Source organism: Anomaloglossus baeobatrachus, chromosome 9, assembly GCF_048569485.1.
Source record: "Anomaloglossus baeobatrachus isolate aAnoBae1 chromosome 9, aAnoBae1.hap1, whole genome shotgun sequence".
Taxonomy (NCBI): domain Eukaryota; kingdom Metazoa; phylum Chordata; class Amphibia; order Anura; family Aromobatidae; genus Anomaloglossus; species Anomaloglossus baeobatrachus.
In genome coordinates this window covers 83,210,157-83,227,953 of record NC_134361.1, presented here as the reverse complement: position 1 = coordinate 83,227,953, position 17,797 = coordinate 83,210,157, and the positions used below count along the sequence as shown (strand labels likewise).

General features: G+C 47.9%; 1 pseudogene; it reads left to right on the top strand.

The window, feature by feature from the left end:
* Nucleotides 1-14,077: 14,077 nt before the first annotated feature.
* Nucleotides 14,078-16,100, top strand: LOC142251828 (transmembrane protein 185A-like; annotated as a pseudogene).
* Nucleotides 16,101-17,797: the final 1,697 nt, after the last annotated feature.

Genomic DNA, 17,797 nt, shown 5'->3' with positions numbered 1-17,797 from the left:
GCCAAGACCCCGCCCCGATTGAGGAGGGGCCGAAAAGAGCTAAGGGGAACGCAATGGCGGCTGGCTGCATGTAACTGCAGCTATAAAAGCAGGGACGCCAGGACTCTGCAGACACCCCGTTCCTGGAAGAAGAAGTCACCATGTGGATGCCGTCCCGCGACACCGTAGCCCCCGCGCCTGGAACCGCGGCGTGGGTGGAGATCCGGACCGCGCAGCTCTACCAACGGCTGCAGGTGAAGATGCAGCTCCTCATGGAGGAGTGGGAGGCCGACATGGCGGACGTTGTAGCCACCGTGCGGAGACGCGAGGAGGAAGCGGAGAAAGGGAGGGTGAGTGACCCACGTCCCGATGCCCTGGAAGGGCCGGTCATCGCGGCTGCGGGGCCCGGTCCAAGCCCTCTCCCTTCGCTGCCTCCCTCGCCACCCGTCCCGGAGGCCGTGACCCCGCCATTAGGCCTGCTACCACCGCAACCGGTAGCAGTACCCAGCGTCCCCGCCCAGGCGGGCCAACCTGTAGCTGGAGCCCGTAGTAAACCGGAGGTGTTGCCGTGGAAGATTCCGAAGGTTGAACCGGAGGCATCCCCTAAAAAGTCCCCCGAGCCGGAGCCGATGACCCGCTCCGAGCCGAAGGCCCAGCAGCGGAAAGCCCCTATGCCCATCCCCCACACCTCGGCTGAGGTAGCGCTGGGTTGTTGCTGCAAGGCAGCGCCCAAGGCCAAGACACCGCGGGACATGCCGCCCAGATTCCTGACAGTGGGCAATGTCCAGGATGTCCCGCGGGGCCCGACCCGTGCGCCGGAGCTCGCAGCAGCGCCGTATTGGGATAGGGAGCCGGTACCGTTGGGCCTGGAGATCGCTGAACGGGAACGGAAGAAAGCCGAGCTGGTGGCTAGAGCCATTCGGGAGAAAGAGAACCTACGGCAAGCAACAGCCCGTGTCCGGGGACCGTTGTACGAGGGGCAGGTGAGGCGGTTTGATGTCCGCCGGGGCTACGGGTTCATTTACGAACCGGGCCTGGAGGCCGAAGTGTTCATAGCCCGGCGGGATGTGAATGCCCACCTGCCTGAGGAGCACCCCGGCCGCAATCTGATGCCGGGTGACATCGTCCAATACACCCGGTACTTTGGGGAGCGGGGGTGGTTCGCGCTGGACGCTAAACTGAGGAGGGGCCCAGAGGCCCGAGCGAGCGCAGCACTCCCTCCCTTGGCAGCGGCACCAGAGCTTGAGTATCCGGAGTAGGGCAGCAGATGCCCGTTGCACCGTCCCCGTTGGGACCACCACTGAGTTAAGTTTGTGTTTGAAAGTTGAAAAATGAAAAGAAGAAAATGATTACCGAAGTTTCACCTGATTGTCTGTGTGATTTGCAACCGGCCGGAGCCGGCACCGTTGTCCCCGTGGGGACCGTTTAAAAGTTTTGCATGGGAACTATCCATGGACAAGCCCATGAACTTGCAGGGCAACCACAGACGTTAGTGGCTTGTAAATAAGTTGTTTACCGTTACCGTTTTCCGCAGGCCGCCTCCGGAGAGGCAGATTGGAGGGAGGGCCCGCAGCAGAGCCGGCTGGGGCCCAGCCACCAAAGGGACCGGTGGTTACCCTCTGGAGGGGAAGGACAGATCCCGCTCGGGTACCGTGTGCTGGACTGTGGGTCAAGGGGTGCTGCCTGGGTTTTAGGGGCAGCATCAGGGCCAGGTTACTTGGGTGGGAGAGAGCGGAAACCGTAACCGTAAACCGTTATGCAACGTTTAAGAAATGTGCCTCCCGTAAGGGAAGAGTTATTAAAAATGTATTTATGTTTTATTAACCTTGTTACCCCTTTCTACAAAAAAATAAATCCGGTGTTGGACGGGCAGCCCGCGGACGGTCTGCATTTTGCTAAGGGGGAATGTGACGCCCTGGGCAAGCCAGGGGTCACAGGTCATTGCACCATCACACCCTACATCCCAGTTAGGAACACCAAAGCTAAACTAAAATCCTTGTTGCCTTCCTCCAGAGGCTGGGGTTCACACCAGGGGGGTGGGCCAGGCGGTTGGCTCCGCCCACCGAGGAGGACACAGCTCTGGAGGCGGGAAAAACCCAGGAGTTGAGCCCAGGCAGGGCTAGAGTGAAGTCAAGCTAGGGAGGGAGAGGAGTAAACAGCTAAGATGAGCTAAGGAAGTGAAAGTAGTGAAGTGAAGTGGAGGTGGTAAAGGAGGAGTAAGAGAAGCTGAAGGAAAGTGAGAACAGTTACAGAAGGAAAGCTTGAAGTGTGTCCAGCTGTGTGTAGGACAGGGTCAGCAAGGTCAGCAACAGTGGTGATTGTCTGAAGGGGTGACCGTTTGGAAGTTCCTGGAAGGACCGCGGACGGGTAGTGACCCGGCGGTCTGGAGCAGCGTACCAAAAGACAGTCAGCACCAGGGCAGGGGCCTCTCGGACCCCGGCAAGGCTTGGAGTCACCAAATTTGCCAAATCCGTCAGTGAAGGGGACGTAGATCCCCCAACAACCAAGTCCCGAGTGAAGGCAACAGCCCAACCTGTACAACAGAGACACCGCCACCGCCAGGGCACCAGTTTCTGAGGGCCAGCGCCTGCGGGCAAAGAGTAGAGCTCCTCCGGTCCAGCTTGAAGCCAGGGAGCGGGTTACCCTTTAGGATGTAAGCCCGCAAGGGCAGGGCCCTCTTCCCCCTGTGCTAGTCTGTCTATTGTAACGTGTACATGTATTCTGTATGTAACCCCCTCATGTACAGCACCATGGAATCAATGGTGCTCTATAAATAAACAATAATAATAATAATAAAAACCCATCGCGACCAACAGACAACATTAGGTGCAAGGAAAAGGGACATCACCGCTACCGACTGGGTGAGCAAGTGCAGCCGTCCGTGGGACCGACCAACCAGCCGTTTGTTTACCGAGAACTGTGTCACTGTCTCAGGCTGAGTGAGTACCACAGTGCCGCAAGGCACAGCGCTGCCCCCGCGTCCCTGCGCCCACCAGGCCCTGCACCCTGCACTCCATCACCGGGCCCTGGGATCACCAACCCCTACCCACGGAGGGGCAACACAACACCTGGCTGCTCCGCATCACCATCCCCGGGAGCCCCATATTGAGCAGCGGTGGTGAAATCACCACAACCGTGGGTGGCGTCACGGACATTATCCCAACACCCCAAATTCCCCCCTTTCACTCACGGGCGAGGAGCGCCGCTCGAGAACCCCCGGGATCCGGCCCACAGCTCGAGCCACCACTGAGCAGCGGCAGCCGCCGGACCCGAGCAGAAGGGGTGAGCGTAGTGTGCTGACACCCTCCTCCCCGCCCGCGACACTGTTGTAGGATGAAACTGGCTCCAATCAAGCGCTGCCCACTGGGTATGGCATGGTGTTGCAAAATGGAGTGATAGCCTTCCTTATTCAAAATCCCTTTACCTTGTACAAATCTCCCACTTTACCAGCACCAAAGCAACCCCAGACCATCACATTACCTCCACCATGCTTGACAGATGGCGTCAGGCACTCTTCCAGCATCTTTTCAGTTGTTCTGTGTCTCACAATTGTTTTTCTGTGTGATCCAAACACCCCAAACTTCGATTCATCTTTCCATAACACTTTTTTCCAATCTTCCTCTGTCCAATGTCTGTGTTGTTTTGCCCATATTAATCTTTTCCTTTTATTAGCCAGGCTCAGACATGACTTTTTCTTTGCCACTCTGCCCTGAAGGTCAGCATCCCAGAGTCACGCATCGATGAGCTGCTGGATTGCTTAGCTGGGGCCCAGTACTTGACGATCATGGACCTGAGTCGAGGGTACTGGCAGATTCCTATGTCCAAGGAAGCACAAGAAAGGTCCACCTTCATGACCCCATTCGGGCTGTATGAATCACTTGTCATGCCCTTTGGCATGAAAAATGCTCCTGCCACTTTCCAGCGATTGTCGACCAGCTGCTCGAGGGACTAGAAGGGTTTGCTGTCGCTTACCTAGATGACATTGCCATCTTTAGCCCCACTTGGGAGGAACACCTGGGTGGGGCATCTGAAGCAGGTGCTCAGGCGGATCCAGAGCGCTGGTCTGACTGTAAAGCCAGGGAAGTGTCAGATCGGCATGACGGAGTGGGTGGTGAGACTCTGAAACCAGAGCCAGGGAAGGTTGATGCCATCACCTCCTGGCATACCCCCAAGTCAAAGAAGCAGGTGATGTCCTTCTTGGGTACAGCAGGGCACTATAGGAAGTTCATTCCTAACTATAGTGCCATTGCTAAGCCATTGACTGACCTTACCAAAAAGAAGCTACCGCAAGTAGTCACCTGGACAGATGACTGTGAGCGGTCCTTCATACATGCAGCTGACCTGCTCCTGTCGGGAAAGTGTACGCCGTGCCGGGTGATGCGATGCGACACTCGCACAGTGATAGTCAAGGTTCAATCAAGTCCATGAGCCATGGACTCGGGTGAACCCTGACGTTACCACGAACATGGCTGAAAGACTGCCGAGTTACAGCAGTGCAATGAATACCCCCATACTGTAGGTTAGCAGAACCTTCCATGATGTCATAGCCATGTGACCAGTCTGTAAGCCAAGGTCTGTATAATATTCACACCAGACTGGTCACATGGCTATGACGTCAGGGAAGGTCCTTTAGTCAGTGGTGGTTACCCGGTGGGCACAGCAATGATCGGACGCGGAAGCAGGAGCGGCCGGGAGAGAGTCGAACTGTAACACGAGGTTCCCAGGAAAGCTCATGTTCGGGATCGTGTGCACGAACAATATGTGTTCGGTACGGACCCCGAACTTTACAGTTACGGTTCACCCATCACTACCTATGAGCTACCAGTAAATCAGATCAACAACTTCATGTCCAAAGCAGAATACAAAATATTTTATTAGTAATTTAAGGCACATAAACAAAATCAGTGAGATATCTCATTAAAAACACCCCAAACCCATGAAAACAAGGCAGTGCGGGTGATGTCAGCAAGTAACATGACGGCAACATGACAGCTTGTATTTAGACAAATCCCAAAATCATTAATGCAGGCAGATAAACTTAGAAGCTACATAGAAAGTAGTGTATAATATAAAGTATATATGAAAAAACCCCGCAAGAGTTGTCATAGGGTTAGAAGGCATGCGGTAAACCATATGACTCTAATGAAACATTAATACATTTAGTTAGACAGGATGTTAGTTGAACATAATAATCATTAGAATTGGATGACATGTAATACAACCAGGAGGCAGCCAAGGAGAGTTGTCATAGGGTTATGCACTGGGCAGTGTTGGACTGGTGTTCAGCACTTGCTTATGTCATCTATGGGTCGGTATTTTGGGTCTATGTGGTTGCGGTCCCCATGACAACCCTTTTGGTTGCACTATAGAAAACGTTCTCTGACTTGCATGGTACAAATCCCTGTGATAACCTTTACTGATATAAATTCATGACCCTTTAAATGTTGGCTAACCCTATGACAACTCTCCTTGGCTAAGTTTATCTGCTTGTATTAATGATTTCGGGATTTACCTAAATACAAGCTGTCATGTTGCCGTCATGTTACTTGCTGACATCACCCGCACTGCCTTGGTTTCATGGGTTTGGGGTGTTTTTAATGAGATATCTCACTGATTTTGTTTATGTGCTTTGAATTACTAATACAATATTTTGTATTCTGCTTTGGACATTACGTTGTTGATCTGATTTACTGGTAGCTCATAGGTATACAACGTACAGGAACATGGTCTGATCATAGCACATCTCCTGGACGGGGGAGGAAACGAATATAAAGACATTACCTCACGAGATCACATTTGCTGCTTTTTGTGAGGTAAAACATGCAGGGAAATGTTTTACCTCACAGAATCAGATATGATCCTATGCTGTCCTGTCTTTATATTCTTTTTCTTCCTCCCCAGCCAAGGAGATGTGGTATGATCAGACCATGTCCCTGTACGGTCAGACACGGCCATTACACAGTACATAGCAGGGACACATATTGTATATAAGATTATCTCAGCACATTAACTCTTTTTTTCAAGGGAGAAAAAGCGGAGGTGATGTGAACTTTTATATATTTTTTATACTTTTTAAACACTTTATTTTTATTGTATTTGTTAGTTCCCTTAGGGGACTTAAACCTGTGATCATGTGATCACTTGTACTATATACAGCAATGCCATAGTATATAGCAAGAATCACAATCTACTATAAGGCTGTGTGCACACGTTGCGTTTTTTACCGCGGAAACGCTGCGTTTTGAACCGCAGCGTTTCAGTGGCAAATTGCATGCGTTCAGCTTTCCCAGCAAAGTGTATGGGAAAGCTCAAAAATCAGTGCACACGCTGCGTTTCTTTCCGCAGCGTTTTGGATGCCAAAAATCGGTGCGGAAAGAAAAGCAGCATGTCACTTCTTTTTTGCGTTGTGGCTGCGTTCTCTCCCCCATTGAAATCAATGATGTGGGGTCAGAACGCAGCTACACCGCATGGACCTGCTTTTTTGTTGCGGTCCGCGGCCTTTATCGGCATGCCAGAACGCAGGCATTTACCTGGAAGTGAGGTCAAGAGGTTTCCTGTTGACCTCACTTCCTGGCAAAGCCCCCGGTGTCGCCAAAGTGCCCGCCCCGACCCCCGACCCCCCTCCCGAAAATCCAACATGGCCGCGCGCACAGTAGCGCACCGGCCGCCCTGCTCCTATGTTATCTGTCGCATGTGCCTTGAGACATGCGACAGAAAAATGCACCCAGGCCCTGCCCGTTCACCCCAATTCCCCCCGGTGTCATACATACCTGTCCGGTCGCAGCGCTGATCCCCCGCGGCCCCCTCATCCTTCACAGCAGACACCGGCCGGTCACATGTGCAGAGCAGCTGACAGCCAGCACTGTGTTCAGTGTGAGCTGTGCTGGCTGCTCGGCAGTCTGCAGCTGTGACCCGGGGAGAGTGGGTGCAGATTTTTGCACCCACTCTCCTCAAATGGAGGGTCTGCCCTCCTAGAAAATGGGGGATACGTTCCCTGAACATGCCCCCATATTCTAGAAGGTCCAGAGGCGACGTGGGACATCCAAATGGATTTCTGCGGACCCATTTTTTTTTTATTAAATTGGAGAACAAGGGAATGATTTGGGGAGTGTTTTTTCTAATAAAAAATTTTTTGTTGTCTTTTTTTGCTTTTGTTTACTGTCAATTAGTTATGTCGGGTGTCTGATAGACGCCGTGACATCACTAATTGCTGGGCTTGATGCCAGGTGACATTACACATCTGGTATCAACCCCATTTATTACCCCGTTAGCTAACGCACCAGGGCACGGGATGAGTTGGGGCGAAGCGCCAGGATTGGCGCATCTAATGGATGCGCCACTTCTGGGGCGGCTGTGGCCTGCTATTTTTAGGCTGGGAAGAGTCCAATAACCATGGCTCTTCCCACCCTGAGAATACCAGACCTCAGCTGTCAGCTTCACCTTGGCTGGTGATCTAATTTGGGGGGACCCCATGTTATTTTTTTTTTATTATTTTTATTTATAAATCAAAAAAAAAAACCTGGGGAGCCCTCCAAATTGATCACCAGACAAGATGAAGCTGCCAGCTGTGGTTTGCAGGCTACAGCTGTCTGCTTTACCCTGACTGGCTATCAAAAATAGGGGGGACCCCACGCCATTTTTTTTTGTTTTTGTGATAAAAACTAGGCTAGGCACCCTTTAGTGCCACATGAAAGGTACTAAAGGTGCCAGCTTAGAATATGCAGGGGGGGGTGGGACGTTGTATATATATTTGACCTCCATTGACGCTTTTTAGACTGGATGCCCAGAATCGGGGTTTGCAGCGTTTTGGGCACAGATTGTTTTCCCTGCGTCCATGACGCTGCGTTGTGCAGTAGAAGCACAGTGGAAGGATTTTTAGAAATCTCATGCCCACTGTGCTTCTTTTCTCCGCAGCATAAACCGACCGGTGGCGCAGCTTCCCGAGCCTCAGCATGTCAATTTATGCTGCGGAGATGAGTGTTCTCTGCAGGTAGCATAGAGCTCCACAGCAGCCTGAACCCAAATCGTGGGCATGGGCAGCTGCAGCAAGGCTGACACTGTGTACTAGACGCCGTGTCGCTGGATCATGGCCACATAGCCTTAGGCCCCTTTCACCCGTCAGTGATTCTGGTACGTTTGTGCTTTTTTTTAAACGTACCAGGATCACTGACATACGCAGACACATTATAATGAATGGGTCTGCTCACACATCAGTGATTTTTCACTGCACGTGTCTCCATGCGGCGTACCCGCGTGTGCGTGATTGCCGCACGGAGACATGTCCATTTTTTTCTGGCATCACTGATGTTCCACGGACCACGCAGTGGTGTGATCCGTGAAACACGTTCCAGAAAAAAACGTGCTTTTAAAATAAAAATCATTTTAACTCACCCGGCGTCCAGCGATGTCCTCTGCAGCCCGTGCAGCTTGCTGCTTCTGAGCCGGCTCATTATTGTCGCGCATATTCATGATGCACGACACAGCCGACCCGGAAGCAGCTGCTGCGGGGGTCAGCGCCGGCCGGATGCTGCACCACGGGAGCGATCAGCACCATGGAGAGCGGGAGCGGGTGCAGGTGAGTTAATCTCTAAGTGCAATCACGGGCCACGGAGAACGGAGCCCGGATTGCACTTAGACAACCCATGTGTGCCGTGATTCACGGCACACGGAGGGACATGTGCGTGTTTTACACGCCAGTGAAAAACGTCAGTGTTTTTCACTGACGTGTGAAACGGGCGTAAAAGTGAGAATATTGTTGCTACAGCAACATTTTGGGTGAAGTAGCTGTGGATTCAAAATGCTTAATATACTCCTGAATAAAATCCTTGATGGGTGCAGATTCCAAAATGGGGTCACTTGTGGGGGTTTTCTGACGTATAGGTACCTAAGGGGCTCGGTGCGCGAAGTTTATTTCAACTTTTCCAAAATTCAAATGGTGCTCCTTCCATTCCAAGCCCTCCCATTTATCCAAACAGAATGTGGAGAAGGAAATGACATCACAGGTTTTTTTTTCCCAAAGGTCTGTGTTCAACCAACTTTATTAACACTGACAAGTCTTAAAAAACGCACCTAAAAAAACGCATGAAAAACGCATGAAAAACGCATGAAAAACGCATGCGTTTTCGATGCGTTGTTTCTCAAAAAGCATTGTTTACAATTCTCCCCTCTGCCAGAGGGTGCGTTTTTTTCCGCGCGGAAAAAAAAGCAACGTGTGCACATACCCTAAATGTCAGCCATGGACTGGCTTTTACAGGTCTAACGTAATTTCCACAAAGGATAATCAATCCACGTCTTTTCATCAAACTATCATAAATCCAGGGCCCAAATTATAAAAATAATTCTTTATTGATTCTTCAAAAATATAAAAAAACACCCAATAATAATACAATTGACAAAACATACACATAGAAATAATTTAAGATGCCAATTAATTAACAAGGTTAGTGTATCACACACCCTATTCTAGCCCTGGCCTCTCCCTATAATTCACCACTACCTAACCGCGGAGACCTCCCTAATATTAGATGGGGTCCCCGCTCTATGAAGGCTTTCCCTCTAATTGCTCCTACAACTCCTTAATCTTAGCTTGACCATACCATTCAAGGACTGGAGGAGGAGAGAAATAAAGAGGTAGCGTAAGGAGACAGTTCAGGGTAAAAGATATACCCCATTCATTCATGTCAATCTCGGACCCTATAAATGGAATATACAGACTTTAACCAAGGAGAGGAGGGAGGGGATTCCCAATTTTTCCCCAGTTACCCATACATCACTTTTTCAAGGGTTAATGGGTATTCTTGGTTTTCCATACCCTATGACTGGTTATATATAGAGCTGATGGTATCCCATCTACAAGATATATAAACCATTAACAACCCAGGTTATCAATGCCCCTCCTTTCTTTAGGGGTCAGTGATTTTCAATAAGACATAGCCTCGGAGTACAAAATTTCATCAAAGTATCATATGACATTATAGTACACAAGCATCTCTTCTTATTTGTGTTGATGCATACTCCTCAGGAATTCATATAACCAAATCATTGGTGCTCTTGTCTTTCCACAATAGGAAGATCTAACAGATCCGGAGTCACCTATCAGATCACAGTCCTTCCCATTGGGGAGTCCTATTAAATTTCATTTTTCACCTCTGCCTCGATGTGTTTCCCCCCTTCAATGGCCGCTGTTCCTCAGGAGGCCATCTATTCAATAGCCAGATTTAATCCACAATATAATCAGATATGCTGGGGTGCAAAATATCAACCCTCCATATACAGGATCTGGTGTCAATGGTCCTCACAGCCTTTTTTCCTGTTACAGCGATGATGTACTGGTCTTCACTCAGAGTCCCAGAGGTTTTTTGTTTTTTCTTCCATACTCCCAGTCTACCATCATGAAAGGCATGGGGGTCTTCAGCAGATCTCTATGGGGAGATAAGGTATGCACACCAGTGACTATGTAAGGGGAATACATGAAATAGCAGAAACTGCTTTGTGAATACTGACTTGAAAAATCCAATAGCTATATGCAAGAGTGAAAATGTGAAAAATGGAATCTGCATTACTGCCATGAATATATGAATCAAGAGAAATTTAGCTACTGAATAGATCAATGAAAATAGAGCTAAATTAGCTAAATTTCTCTTGATTCATATGTTCATGGCAGTAATGCAGATTCCATTTTTCACATTTTCACTCTTGCATATAGCTATTGGATTTTTCAAGTCAGTATTCACACAGCAGTTTCTGCTATTTCATGTATTCCCCTTACATAGTCACTGGTGTGCATACCTTATCTCCCCATAGTGATGTTTTTTTAGGTTTTTGCACCCAGTTCGGACTTAGAATGGTGTTCCAAACGTTATTCCTATTTTTCAGCAGATCTCTGGCTGTGATGGCAAACCATTGGCATCTAGCAATCGCATCTCAGGAGAACCGATGAATGGTTAGAACTGCGCAACCCCGTTGTCGCCCTGTACACTCTACTTTCACAGATTAGCCATGGCATTTAACAGGTTGAGTCGTGGGCAGAGCTTTACTCCGTGGCTATTAGAGGCAGATGATGGCTGTATAACACAGCCATTATCTGATGGAAATAATGCGGGTTCACAAGAATAGGGAGTCAGCAAATTACATACCAGTACATAACTGTAAGCGGTTAACCCATTCCTGACATTCACCATACATGTACAGAAATAATGTAAGGAGTGAGCTCAGGAGCCTGCTCCATACACCGTGGGCGCTGCCTCAATCCCAGTGGTGCTCTGATTTGGAGCCCATTACCCTTCCCTTCCCCTGTGAAGTGATCACTGCCATTGCAGCCAAGAGGTTTACCCACAGCCTCTGTCACTGCCATCTTTGATCTCCTACGTAGCCCACAATATAGAATAACATTGAAGTGATGAAACGATTGCAGCTCAGGTCCCCTATGAGAACTAAAAAATGAGTAAGAAAAGAAAGATCAATAAGTGAAAAGACAGAAAGATGTGAATTCTGCCCTTTTCCCAGATAGATCTATTACAAATATATACGCAGCTTTGGAATTACCGAGTCCGTAAACGTCCTGGCCGTCAAAAAGCCAAAATCTATATTTATTCAACCTATACAATAAATGCCCTAAACTAAACACACACCGGGCTCAATATTTTTTTTATAATATTTTTTTTTTTCTGTAAATAAGTTTATTGGGTTTAAGAAAAAGTGAACAAAGCATTGCTTATAACACGAATAAGATGTAATCAAACAAAAGTCAAGGTTGATCCAAACATGTGGATCAAGCATGTAGCACTGTATTGTAAAGCTGGGTTTACACACTGCAACATCGCAAAGGACATCGCTGTAACGTCACCGGTTTTGTGACGTAACAGCGACCTCCCTAAGTCTCTGTTGAGTCGCTGGTGTCAAACAGGCAAACCTGGCCAACAACTCAACAGCGATCCGGACCTGCAGAGCGACCTAGCTGGTTGTTGGGGACGTTGATAAGTAGCTTTTTGAAAGGGAAGTTGCTAACAAAGTCGCTGCAAAGTCTTTCACACACTGAAACTTCATGCTGCACAGCGGGAAACAAAGGACCTAGGAATGGTCCTGAACGATTTGTAGCGATCACAACTTCACAGCAGGGGCCAGGTCGCTGATGTGTTTCACACACTGCAACATCGCAAACAACATCGCTATTGCGTCACAAAACCGGTGACGTTACAGCGATGTCGTTTGAGATGTTGCAGTGTGTAAACCCAGCTTGAGAGAACTTTAATCAGGATAAGAATGGTCACACAAGAGACCATAACAGATAATGCAGTTAAAACAAGACAATTCAGGTTATACCGTATCATGGTATGTCAACTCAAAGCAGTATTACGGAAACTATTTTAACTATAAAGACTGAGTGAAGGTTAGAAAGAGAGACGAAGGAGGAAAAAGATAGGTATAGGAAAGAGGAGGAGGGTATGAGAGGAGGAGGGGGGGGGGGAGAGATATTTTTTTTATAATAATAATAGTAATGATAATAATTTTTATTTCTATAGCGCCAACATATTCCACAGCGCTTTACAATTCAGAGGGGACATGTACAGACAATATGAGACAATACAAAATAACAAAATTCAGATATCAGGAGGAGCGAGGGCCCTGCTCGTAAGCTACAGTCTATGAGGAAATAGGGGAGACATAAAAGGTAAAAATTGGTAGAGGGGGGGGATCGGCTGGGGAGGAAAAGCATTTCATGTAAGGTTACCAGACAGAATTTATACAGAGTGTACAAAAGTACATGAAGAGGAAGGAACCAGAAGATACAGGGACAAGAATTGGAAGATAATTTAGTAAAGTGCAAAATGGGAAGTTAGATGAGTGAGGTGATAGGCCAGTCTAAAGAAAGGAGGTTTTAGTGCACGCTTGAAGGTGTGGATGTTGGGAATTAATTGAATTGTTGTTGATAGTGTCTTCCAGAGAATTGGCGCCGCTCATGAGAAATCTTGGAGACGGGAGTGAGAGGTTTAAATTATTGAGGATGTCAGTCTTAGGTCATTAGCAGAGCGGAGGGCACAGGTGGGGTGATAGACAGAGATGAGGGAGATGTAGGGCAGTGCAGATCTGTGAAGAGCTTTGTTGGTGAGAGTGATGAGTTTATATTAGACTGTGTAGCGGATGGGCAACCAGTGCAATGACTGGCACAGAGCAGAGGCATCGGTGAAGCAGTTGGAAATGAAAATGATCCTGACTGCGGCATTCAGTATGGATTGTAGAGTGGAGAGTTTAGTAATAGGGAGACCACTTAGTAGAGAATTACCGTAATCCAGGCGAGAATGAATAAGAGCGACAGTAAGAAATTTTGCAGAGTCAACGGTAAGAAAAGGTCGGATTCCAAAGATGTTTTGAGGTGGAGGTGACATGAGAGACAGAGTGATCAGATGTGTGGAGCGAAGGAGAGATCAGAGTCAAATATAACCCCAAGACAGCGGGCGTGCTGCCGGGGTGTAATGGTAGAGCCACACACAGATAGGGTAATATTCGACTTGGGAAGGAAAGGAGAAGGAGGAAACATGAGAAGTTCAGTTATTGATAGATTCAGTTTTAGATAGAGGGAGGACATGATGTTGCAGACAGCGGACAGACAATCACTGGTATTTTATAGTAATGCAGGGGTGATATCAGGAGATGATGTGTATAATTGGGTGTCATCAGCATAGAGATGGTACTGGAAACCAAATCTGCTGATGGTTTGTCCAATAGGGGCGGTGTATAGAAGAAGAGGGGGCCTAGGACTGAACCCTGAGGAACCCCGACCGTAAGGGGAAGAGAAGAGGAATAGTTGAAATACCTAATGTCCTCACATGCAATAAAAGCATTGTGTGTGTCCCCAGTAGTTTTCCCATTATTTTGTGCAGTTTTATCCTTGTATTGTTTTGTTTTTTTTTAAAATAAATGAAGGAAATCAAAACTTCAACTTGTTTAAAAAAAAAAAAAAAAAAACAAAAACAAAACAAAACCAAGGCCTCAAATGGAAACTTTGATGGAACAGTAATGAAGTTATGTCCCTCGGAAGAAGAGAATAAACAATGGGAAGGGGTTTAAAGTAAAAGTTTTGTCCTTTTCTATATGCTGTATGGGGACGGCTGACCTGCGCCTCTTCTCTCTGCAGATGGAGATCTTGTGCTCGGTGACCATCTTGCAGTTTATATTCATTGCCCTGAGGCTGGACAGCTTCATCACGTGGCCATGGCTTGTAAGTTTTCTTCCTTTTTGATGTCCGCCATGTGCTGTTCCTGGTGTGTGGCCACTGGGTAATTAGTCGCGTGTTATGCGGTGATTTCTCATGTCTTCTGTGCTCAGGTGGTCTGTGTGCCGCTCTGGATCCTGATGTCCTTCCTCTGTTTGGTGGTCCTGTACTACATTGCGTGGTCCGTCTGGTTCTTGTGATCCATGGATGTCATCGCTGAGCAAAGAAGGACCCACATCACCATGGCCGTCAGCTGGATGGCTATCATCGTTCCATTGCTCACTTTTGAGGTACGATACTGTGGTGGGGGTCACATATTCAGCTTGCAGTCTATCCTGACACTTCTACATAATCATGGGATCCAATATGGTTTCCTGACAGTTATAGCGATCCCCATAGATAAATTATAGCCGTGTGATTTGTCGTAGGGTACATGTAGATAAAATATATATACTGTATTTTGCATATTATAAGACTCACTTTCTTTTTTATAATCCGAATGTACCTTATTGAGGGTGGTGGAGAGGGGTCACAGAAGGCAGGAAAGATGCTGTGGGCTGCGCACACTGAGCTAGACACTTTGCTGCAGACGGTGAGGCAGGGGTCACCATTCTGAAAATGTCGGCGGTGCTGGCTTCAAATAATGGCATCCGGAGTTGGCACGTAGGCAAATGGAGGTCTCGGCTCAAGAACTCATCTGCGCATGCGCTGCCTCCGGTCCATTGATTCCCTGCAGCGGACTGAAGGAAAATGGCGCCCGGAGGTGGCGTGTGCGCAAATTAGATCTCGGCTTGTCATTGAGCCGTGAGCTCCATTTGCGAACGCGCCGACTCTTGGCACCATTTTTTTGAAGCCCGCACCACCGACAGCTTCTGGATGCTCCTCCTGCCTCACATCGCCCGCAGCAAACATCTAAGACACCTGCTGCACCGCCCGCAGAATCTCCCTACTTCACTATCGCCTCTGCCTCCTGTGACCTCGCTCCACCAATGCTGCCACCCCCCCTCTGATAAAATAGCACCAGATTATAAGACATACCCCATATTTTTTCCCTTTTTTCCCTCTAAATTTGGGGTGCGTCTTATAATCCAGTGCGTCTTATAAAACGAAAAGTACAGTATTTCAACTATTCCTGTTAAAGGTGGATTATTTCCAGGACTAAAACATTGATTTTGTCTCCATAGTGGAGACCAGTAAGGGCCTGGTTTTATAGAAAGTCCACCAAACATTTAAGGGCTTGTCTATTAATATAATTTTGATGTCAGATGAATTGGGACCCCGATGATCAGCTGTTATTGGCTTAAAATAACTGTTGAATGGAGCTGAACAGCAGAGATGTGTTAGGTGACCGCTGCCAGGTGCTGCAGATCAGCTCCTAATCCAGAGAATATAGAGACTGTGCCATAAAGAAAATAATGTTTTCCACTCTGAGAAACTGGTTAAAGGGGTTTTCCAGTTTCAGAAAATCTGTGTCCCCAGGAGCAGTTAGTAAACCATAACTTATTCTCTTGTATCTCCATCTTTGTCCCTCTCTGGCTTTCGTTAATTACCCTGATAGTAACGTTTGGCCAGAAAGGAGGCAATCACTGTAAGTGCCGTACGTTGTGTGTGAGGTGATGATGTGGTCGCATTGTGAAAACCTTACTTTAACCTTAATCTTCCAGGGTGGTTTGGTATTCGTAAAGACTTCTGCCAGTTCCTGCTGGAGATCTTCCCTTTCCTGCGGGAGTACGGTAATATCTCCTATGACATTCACCATGAGGACAGTGAGGACGCGGAGAAGTCCCCCGTGCCGGAGCCACCCAAGATCACCCCAATGTTTTGCCAAAATACTGGTGTGGTTATCACTCAGAGCCCAGGGAAGTACGAGGTGCCACCACCCAAACTGAACATCCACATGCCAGATTAATACGGTGATGGCAGAGTCCCAGTACACGGCCGGTGTTTCCCAGGAGATTTCAGATACTGTTCCTCACTACATTACAAGACTGAAAACGCTATTGACCTCACTCTTGGGCTTTTTTTGTTTGTTACTTCATAATGCAGCGTAAAGAATCCTTTCTGCTTTCCTGACACAACTGTTTTGGCAAATTCTTGCATGTGTTAAAGGCTTTGTTGTAATATTCCTCTGCTATTCCTCCTGGAAATGAATGAATGGACGGCTAACTGTTACCGTTCATCTAGTCAGACACTGTTCAATAAGTGCTGACTGTGTCGGACTGAGCAAGGACACCTTTTATACACGAGGGGAACACGATCGCCCATTTTATTACTTCATTTTGAAGATGAACAGGAATGAAGCAATACAGGAAAAAAAGAAAGAGATAATCCCAAAAAGTTATTTAATGAGAAATATTAGGCACTAGTAAGACAGATGTGACCAGAGCGCAGGTCAGTCCTTTCAAGGGAACCAAACATCAGCATTTTCCTACACAAGGTGCAGCCAGTGCAGCACTGGCACTATCAGGCACAGTGTGTACATACCATTAGTGGGCAGCTCGGATGTTTAGGAGGTGAAATTCAACTTTATAAAGTTTGAAAATTCATGCACTTTTTGATTGACGTGTGCACCTCTGCTGCTAATGTCCGGGCGGGTTATGCACGTGTATCCCCGCCCCCCCCCGCCGCCTGTTCCTCCCTCCCTCTGGCTGTATGTAACTTTATAATCTTCAGTTACACGGCGTCAGTTAGCGCCTGCGCATAGCGCCCATCTCCGGCGCCATGTTTCTGAAGCCCACAGTATTATGGTGCATGAGAGGGTGGCGCATGCGTCCTCGCTTCTTCAGATCTGTTGTGACTGCGGGAGCGCGCACGGTCACAACAGGACTGGAGCACAGCTGATCTTACCCTGATTAGCAGCTGCAGACGTCTCCTACGATATCGTCTGCTAATTGGTAAGATCAGCTGTTCTCCAGTTCTGTTGTGACCGCACGCGCTCCCGCAGTCACAACAGATCTGAAGAAGCGAGGGCGCATGCGCTGCCCTCTCATGCACCATAATACTGTGGGCTTCAGAAACACGGTGCCGGAGATAAGCGCTATGTGCAGGCGCTAACTCCGACGCCGTGTGACTGAAGATTAGAAATTTACATAAGGCCAGAGGGAGGGAGGAACAGGCGGCGGGGGGCGGGGATACACGTGCATAACCCGCCCGGACATTAGCAGCAGAGGTGCACACATCAATCAAAAAGTGCATGAATTTTCAAACTTTATAAAGTTGAATTTCACAGCCTAAACACCCGAGCTGCCCACTAATGGTATGTACACAATGTGCCTGATAGTGCCAGCACTGCACTGGCTGCACCTTATATAGGAAAATGCTGATGTTTGGTTCCCTTTAAATACTCATCAACGGTGCTGCGTTAAGATCTTCTTTCTCTGATCGCCATCTTATCTCACAGATGATGTATTAGATAAACACAAGGACCAATGTCATATGAAGCTTATTAACCCCTAAACCGGTTTTCACCTTCCTTACCAGGCCACATCTTTCATTCCTGACAATTGTCCCTTTACCAGTTAATAACTGTGGAAAGCTTCAATGGACGCTGATGATTCTGAGATTGTTCTTTTGTGTTATTGTACTTCAAGAGAGTGGTAAATTTAG